This window comes from Phasianus colchicus, chromosome 17 (genome assembly GCF_987193195.1).
Source record: "Phasianus colchicus chromosome 17, bPhaCol1.hap1.1, whole genome shotgun sequence".
NCBI classification, from domain to species: domain Eukaryota; kingdom Metazoa; phylum Chordata; class Aves; order Galliformes; family Phasianidae; genus Phasianus; species Phasianus colchicus.
Window position 1 is genome coordinate 13,669,435 of NC_143452.1, and position 8,942 is coordinate 13,678,376.

Here is an 8,942-nt window from a genome sequence, read left to right on the forward strand (position 1 = left end):
ACTATCATACTAGACAAGAACTGTCACATCTGAGCCAAATACATCCCAGAGTGAACCCTTCGAGTTATAAAGGATTTTGTCAGGAAAGGATTGAATTAAGTACAATTAAAACAGCATGTTGCAGAACTTGGTCCTGAAGGCGCTGCACAGTACAAATATTGCTCTTTCTGTCTCCACAAATCACACATGTTCAGAGCAGCTGCTGTAACTGCAACCACTGATGGGGATTGGCATAACAGCTCTGATCATCCCACACCAAACCCAGAGACACCAGAGTTCAAGGGAGGATGCAAGATCCAGGGAGTTTGGTTTGAGACAAACACTTCAGCTCATAGAAAGTGCTCAGTACATGGAATTGTGCACTGCTAAGGATCATGGAAACAGCACTGCTCACTGTTCTCCTTAGGCAGCAGGACAGCAGAGATGCCACAAGATGCTTAGGCATCAGTTTGCTAGGCACTGCTCCAAACACCTTGGTGCTTCGTTTCTCCTCCTTGCTCAGTGTATTATCCCTATGGCATCCTCAGCATTGCTAAATCATATGCTTCGATCCAAGTGGCCCTTTGGTCACTTTTGCCATAACTGATTATAATTTCAGTTTGATAGAAAACTTTGGATAGACTGTTCTGAGTCATGGCAGGGAGCAACCGCATTCATTCTGGAGGTTAAATTTATACCTGCCAAATTGGAGGCATAGAGCACAGTGAAAAAGGACTCAAAATGATAGATCCAAACAAAGTACTCCTGCTGTAGACTTGAAATGCACAAAGGGCTCAAGATTCCATCTCAACTTTCATAAATTATTGTGAGAATTTTAAAAAAATAAGAGAATTCTGTATTCAATAGAGGTGCGGGGACCAGTGTGACTGGTCTCTCTCCAAATCATAGAATCACAGAATCACAGAATTGCCAGGGTTGGAAGGGACCTCAAGGATCATGAATGACCATTATTTACTGGAAAGGATTTTCAGATGATGTTAGGAAAGGATTAAAACTGCAGTAAGCTGTGCGGATGGATCACACCAGTGAGCTAAGCTATAGAAAAGCAGTGGGAAATTCACCATGGGGGCACTCATAAGAAATACAACAGACCTTCCTCCGGAATACCACCGAGAATCTGGAACTAACTGCACAGCGTGGAACATCTCCTGAAAGATTTTTCTGCCACATCGCAAGAATCAGCACCCGTGGTGTTACTCCTTAGACAGAGCTCCAGGGCATCGCCGCCCCACGCAGCCTGGCTGCTCACTGGAAGAAGAGCGCTGAGGTTCCCGGAGCTCCCAGGGAGGGCTGTGCAGTGCTGGGCTGCTCTGCAGTTCCGAGGCCTCGCCCAAGGGGAGGCAGAGCAGGCAGCCCCCCACTGTGCGTCCCGAGCGCAGCAGCACGTTGTGCAGGAGGAGATGGGGATTTCTATGTTAAACAAAGGGAAAGTCCCGGGACGTCACGGCATCCCACACCAGGCGCCACTCAAAAACGGATGATTTGTTAATTAAACAAAGCCCCTGTTGGCCAGATGCAGCCTCCACCGGGCCCTTCTGAAGCACATCAGGCTCCGTGGCTGCAAGCATGACTTGCTCCCCTTGGCCTCCGAGTACAGCTCCGCTCCATAAAGGGCTATAGCACAAATATTATAACCCTAATACTGCCTTAAAAGTGCTAGCCTTCATATAAACATGGCTAATGGGATTTATACCAGGCCCTTGAAAAGAATTAGACCTGACCATCAGCAAGCAGTCTGTGATTTTCTTCTCGTGCTTGTTTTGGCAGTTCATTCTAACAGAATGAAAAAGATGAGAGAAAATGAATCTAAACATCTCCTTTGCTGGAGATAATCAGCTTCAAGGTCTCACCCCCCTTTGACTTCAAAAGAAAGCTGCTGAGGAACCGCAGCGCTGCGATGCGCTCTGCACGCGCTGCTCACATGGCTGCAACTGAAGCAGCTCCTCAGCCCATCGCAGGAATAGCAGCACAGCCTTTAGTGGGGACACAGCTACACTGCTGAAGAAACATTTGTACTGATCTCAGTCACTTCTTTCCTCTCCTAGATATGGCAACACTGATGTAACAAGAGACTGCACAATGCTAACACGAGTAGTTCACTTTTCTAAGGTACACATGGTTGTAAAGAAAAACAAGACTGCAAAATAAGTGTAGGCAGAACTCAGTATAAAACACGTCAGTACGTCCATACAAAGATCTGACCGAACTAACTCTTCAAGTAATCTCATATACTCTACACTGCAAACTGCAAAACGATCGCAATGATCCAGAACGTCCCAGCAAAGCGCTGCCAGAAACCCACCCTGCAGTGCTGCACGGCTCTGCGCCTCCCGGCAGCAAAGGCTGTCCATCAGAGCTCTGCTGGGCACTGCGACACAGCAGCTGGGCTCACAGCTACACGCAGTTCCAGTGCACCAGAGCCCACCTCCCAGCCCCATGTGTGCAGTGCAGTGCGAGCTGGTTGTCTGATAGAAGAGTAACTGCCAAGAACTCATCAGTATCTTTTAATCAGAGCACTGACTTCTAAATTAAGATCTGATTAGCGACACAATCAGACATTGTTATCATTGCGGCGATGTGGTGTGGATTATATAGAGAATGAAATGTGTGGATTCTTCTCTTCCTTTTGCAAAAAATAAATCTCCATGTTCTGTGGGCCTAAAAGGGCTGCAGGCACAGAGCAGCAGAGTGACCTTAAGCTGTGTTTCTTCCTATGGAGGGACTATCAGTCCGTGAGTTGTTCCAGCAGATTCATCAAGGCAGTGAGCTTTTCACTGTCCTATGAGAGAAATAACAAAAGCTAACATTGCTCTTCAGTTCCCAGCGGTCCAAAGACCCAACAGACAACTCAGCAGTTCTGTGTGCACACACCTCAAACCCCATCCTTCTCCAGATTAAACACAGAAGTGGCATAAAAGACAGATTTATTTGGCTTATGCTGGAAAATTACCCTTTACTGTTTGCACCGTGCAGCCTCGAGGAGCCGCAGCGGTGGATCCAGCCCTCACCACTGGTTGAACCGTGGGATGCTTCAAACCCACACCAAAATCCACACCAAATAAGAAAGAAGGACAGTAACCTGTGAATGCCCATTCTGCCTACACTGCACGAGAGGACATCAGCAGAAGCTATGAGTGCTACAACACTTAAAGAGAAAGAGATGCCAAAGAGCCACAGAGCCGATGTGACATCGCGCTGCTGCCACACCTCTGACCCCACATCAGTGCTCATTGACAATGAAGGAATTTGGACTGAATCTCAATGGGAAAAACAAGCAACACTGTTGTGACCGATCTCCACAAGGATGGAACTGAAGTCTGTCTCCGGGAAGGAGAGCTGTCTGCCTGGTGGGAAGCTAAAGCTGGGCACAGCGACATCCAAACAGGAAATGCCGAGGAATAGTATTTATTTTTAGGTAAGACATGAGTTTTAGAAGATCAGTAAATGTGAATGAGTAATGCACGGTAAACCACCAATGCAGAACCTGATTTTATTCCTATGATTTCTACACAATTATTTTTAGAGCAACATTTCATAAACTTAATAAGAAGGAAAAGAATCTTATTAACTAGAAAGCTGGTCTACATTTTGAGGCAATTCTGCTCTAAGCAAGACGTGCAGCCGAGCAGTAATTAGGCATAGTAACTGCATTATGCATGTCTTGCTTCTTGTGTTTGAGGGCCCATTTTTGAATTACAAGAATTACACTTTGTTTTAAGTTGGCATTATCCTCCCACAAACCAGGAAAACCAACCTCCTCGAGATGGCTTCTCTGGACTCTCCTATACTGTCACTGTTAAGTACTAATGACTTCAGCAGCTATCAAATCATAATGAGACAAAGTAATTATCGAGACAGAGGGTTGGCCCAATGGATGCTGGGTCACACTGCCAGGCTCTGCCCACATGGTGTGGTGACAGCAATTGCAGTGGGCATGCAGGATGTTTTTGCCTAATAAAACATTTATTTTCTATTGTCTTTTTTTTTTTAACTGCATCATCAAATATGTTATTAGACAAACCGAAGTATTGTGACTCAGATAATTGTTTCACATTTCCTTAATGTATTATGAGTATTAAAAATTGATTGAGCTGGAAAAGCAAAAGCAATGGAGGCCCATTTCACCTTCTTAAATACATCTTTGAACAGAAGTGAATGCCTGAAAACTGAGTGCCTGGCAACCTCGGGTGACATCTTGACAGTCTGTGGAATCTATCTTCAGGAACAACTTGTAAATCCAGCCTGGCATTAAGGAGTCTCTCCCCGTTAAGTGCTTCATACCACAGATTGTGTTTCGAAAGCAGGGTCATTTGGCCTCTATTTCCTTTCCTGCCCATGACAGAACGAAATCCTAAAGGGCTGACAGTAAGAAATCATTAATTTGAAAGGCTTCCATTCAAATAGAAATGCACTGCAGGAAGGGAGTGGCTGAGTCCAGCTTTCTCCAGTTTCCATGCAGAGACCACAGAGCCCAGCACCTTGGGACTTCACCTTGAACTAAAAACAGTGAAGAAGTTTGGGAGAAATAAAGGACAACGACGTGGATATTCTGCTGTGAATGTATCGGGGGGAGAGGAAAGCAGGCTGCAAGAGGCACTATTTTCTGTAGAAGACACCATGTGCTGTGCCACCTATTGTGCTCTCTTCAAAATCTGCTCTCAGATCAAAATTCATCATGGGTGAAGCAGCAGTGGAGCGCAGGGCACACAGTGCTGCACCTTGGTGTCCATAAATACCCCCATTTGTTGCAAAGACGTTACGTGTTTGTTCCCACTGAGCTTGGTCCGTGGCACTGAGCCGCAGTCGCTGTGAGGGCGGGTGGTACGATGGAGAAGGAGATGGTGCGCCGGGAGGAGCAGGATGGCACGAGCCTCTGCAAGGACAGCGGGTGAGAAAGCCTTGTGCTGAGCTCTGCGCTCCTCCCCAGATCAAGCAAGGCAGGAAGAGGCTGTGGGACCCAGAATTAGCAACTCACTGCTTAGGACACACAAGTCTCTAAAGCTTGCACAAATGTTACGGGGGTTAATTTTACTAGAACTTCTAATTTTACTAGAATTCCTATTTACATCAAATAGGTTCTATGATACATTCCTAGAGCCACATGAATACACCCATGTTTTTTCTGTGTCTGAGCATGAGAGAGGAATGACGAATTTCTCTGAGTAATCTGAGGTAGATGCAGTAACAAGGTGTTAAGGAGCATTATCTATCTTAAAAAGCTAAGCAATACTGATGCTTGAGCACATGCTTGGAAAGGCATTTCACAGACACTTGCAAGTATCTTTCAGTTCAGCAATCTGAAAATAAAGAAGAAAGTGGTAATCTTCTGGAAGCCTGCCAGGGCTACAATAAATAATGCTCTGCTCCTGATAGCTCCTATACAGCAGTTCCCTGAAACTCTCGCTGCCAAAAAGCCTACTTCTTCTATAAACATTTTACTGGTTTTGTTGGTAAGTGATATAAATTAATCATTTAAATGGGTTGAAGTACTGCATTTTACCACATCTTTTGGAAACCTAATCGTTTTTAGAAGTGGCTATCCAGTGATGTGCCATGCTGTTACTGTTGTTGCTTCACCACCTGCATGCAGAGATTCTCCTGCTTACCCTATGCTAGTACATTAGCTGCACATTCAGAGTAGGCAGAGTCCATGCAAAATGCACACACACAGAAGTTCCTCTCCTCACTCACGAAGCTGCAGGAGTTCCAAGAGCAACCTGAGCTGGAATAGCACTGCACAGCCAGGCTCTTGAGGCACATCATTAAGTGCAGGAACATATCCAGCACAGGCCAAACCAAACTCCCAAGATTCTTCCAGTACATCCATACCTCATTGTTTAAATCAAAAGGATCTTTCTGCACAGCTGAGTTCTTGCTGTTTTCCACTCTAGGTCCTGCCCATGCCTTCTTTGCTTTGTAAGAGTTTGTGCAGATTGTGCTTTTACGTTCACCATAAAATTTATATCCTACTGCAAAGATGCCCATTTCTCAGCGCCACGCACCAGCAGCACCAGCTGTGCACACACACCAAGGAAGCACGCAGAAGAAGTCTGTGTGTCGGCAGTGGGGGGGGAGGCAGAGTGAGGTACTGGAGTAACATTTCAAGTGTTTGTAAGTTAATTTTAGTGCTATCAGCCACCTTGCAAACATAAACAACATATCGGCAGAGCTGCAGACGGAGGAGGCATGTGCTGCTCTTCATTCCTCAGTGCCATGATGCACAGCTCGGACGTGCAGCAGCTCATGCAGAAGCTCTCCCCAATCATTTTCTGCAAGATGAACAGAAGTGGAGCAGCAGAAAAGCTCTGCTGTGACCACATACAGCCACAAACAAAACTCTCAGAAAAGCTGTCCAAGGAAGCAAGCTAAAGGAAAGCTTTTGCTAAATATGAACATCTAAGGCTTTGGTTTAATAGCCACCAAAGTAAGATGTCTAAATGTAATCCTCTCTCTGCTCCAGACCTCCTGTGATCCCAGGCAGGCAATGCCAGCTGGGACTCGTCTGACCGAACACTGGCATCAAATGCCAGAATTACTCAGGGTTCCTTTCACTTCAGTCACCTACTGAGTCACATACAGCTTGTTTGTGTACCTTACAGAGGGCAACAACATTCAGTCATGAGCATCTCAGTTGGCAGCAGCAGGAGGCTGGGGTGATTAAACTGACACACTTACCTCGATCAAGGCAGGTGGGGAAATCCTGAGCATTCCTTGGAAAAAGGCCCTGAAAACACAAACCCACTGCTGCAGTGCAGACCATGGCTTACCTGCTAACTGTGCTCCAGGTGGGCTGTGCTGAGGACTCTGGTGATGCTGAGGCTTCTACCCAATTTTTTCTGGCTGGCAGAGCACTTTGTCTCTCTGGGGATCTGCAGTACAGATAAGCAACACTGCAATGCGAGTGTGTGTCTGTGCAGCTGGGGGGACACGTCCCAAACCAGGGGGAAAGCAAGTGGAGTGTTCTGTGGGCATTCTGAAGGCTTACTGCAGTGAATGGAGGAAGTACCAGATGTGAAAAGCACAGAGACACAGGAATCTGGATTGTTGAGTCTAATCCCCTGCAATTGCAACCCTATAACAGCTAACAGCTTGTAACAGCTTGGGACAGAAGCATCTCTGGGATGTAAGCATCTCTGTGAATTTCAACAAGACAAACGGCCATTTTAACTGCATTATTTGTAACAAAACTCAGGGACGTGTTCTGAAGCTTTACCCACGGGAAGGTGCGCTACAGAAGCACTGCATTAAGAGTAACAGAGCTTTTCATGAAAAAGGACACGAGAAGAGCAAGCAACAAAAACACCTGCATAGGCCATAAATCAGCAAAGAAACGTCTCATCACACAGTGACAAGAGAACTGGACCATCTGCACGCAGCACGCAATCTGCTCACCTTGAGGTAAGATCTCCTCCCATAGCAGGCACCTTGCACAACACCTCAAGGGAAGCGGGCAATGGCAGGAGAATTTCCAAGAGCAATTACCATCCAAACACAGGATCATTCCATCAGAGAAGGGCATCGCACAGTCCTCCAATCCAGCCTGCTGCTCAAAGCAGGGCTATGGAAGCAGGCTTAGCTCCTCATGCCTTAACCCAAAGGTCTTGACAATCCCAAAGGATGCAGACTGCACAGACTCTCGAGGCACCTGCTCCACTGCTTGACTGACCTCATGGGAAAGATATTTCCCTACACCCCCTCAGAACTTCTGATTTCAATGCATGTCTGTAGTTTCTTGTCCCCCTGCCATTCACAGCTGTGAAGAGCCAACCCCCATCTGATTACAGCTGCCACACCTGTCTCGTTCAGAGGGCCTTCTCCACCAAGCAACAGCTACTGCCTGAACCCAGGTGGTCTGCTGCATGGACTGTGCCAAGTGATCCCACTAATGCCCACAGCTGGAGAATTTCAGAGCAGGCCGTGATCATTAACTAATCTCTAGGCACTTTAAAGCCCTTCTTTGCCATAGGACTGTTGTGTCAACAGAGCTGAATGCTGGAAAATATTTTCCACTCCCTTTGCTGTGGGTGGTGCTGGTCGTGCTCGAGATGTGGCGGTTGTATTCCTCCTGTCCCCTCATCAGTCTGCCACCATCACCAAAATAGGTATCAGTTCCTATCAGAAACAAAGGGATAGGTTTCCTTTTTCTGAAGGGAATTCCCATGTTCTGTGTGAGAAAAGCTCTGATAGACAGCACAATGCTGTGTTTTTCCAGGCCTTCTTAAACCTCAGCGCAGCAGTGGTTTACTGGTTCACCACTTCCAGTCTAACATTTTGCACATGCACTACAAAACATTCTTAAAAAATATTAAGTTTTCTAAAAGTAGACAAATAATCTTCCATCCATAGTTTATTTTGCTTCTATCTCTGCTTACAGTGTTTTCCTCAAACAGATGGCATTTTTGTGGCATACTTGCTAGTTGAAATTTTCTGATGCAGAAGATCTGTGAATAATCCTTGATCTGCAGCTTGGTTTTGAAAATTCTCACCTTTCAGCTGTGTAGATATTTAAGTTTGGTTTTACAAGAAATGAACTTTCCCTCTTGTTTTGTTCAGAGAGTGAGAGGTGAAAGGTGCTGTGGAGCTGAAGCACCGAGTTTTGCTGGTGGCACTGCTCCTGCCTGCAGGATGAGGCTGGAATTATCTACAAAAGTCAGAGGAACAATAGAATGGGATTTCAATGTCAGCAATCAAAGGAACAGAAGGAAAAGCAGCCACAAGCACTAGAAGTAATGAAAGCAGGATGAATTTTTTTTTCCCTGCAGCAATGCTAATTCCTCAAGGAGCAGAAAGCAGTAGATTTACTTTGGGAATCCCCAGCAGGTTTGCATGTACTCAGCTTATCACTGCAGAACCACAAGCACACGACTCCTTACCTTCAAGGGCACAAACCACTTCTGTTTTTCACATGAATTCCATGCTCAGGAACGATGGAGGTGAGGCCT

The 8,942-nt window shown here is 45.9% G+C and overlaps 1 long non-coding RNA gene across 1 annotated transcript; it reads right to left on the reverse strand.

Annotated features, from left to right (window-relative positions):
• Positions 1-3,824: 3,824 nt before the first annotated feature.
• Positions 3,825-7,911, reverse strand: LOC149915649 (uncharacterized). Its single transcript, XR_016471931.1, has 3 exons — positions 7,393-7,911; positions 6,768-6,869; positions 3,825-4,948 (listed from the first exon to the last, which is right to left on the reverse strand). It is a non-coding gene; the product is annotated as an uncharacterized LOC149915649 (long non-coding RNA).
• Positions 7,912-8,942: the final 1,031 nt, after the last annotated feature.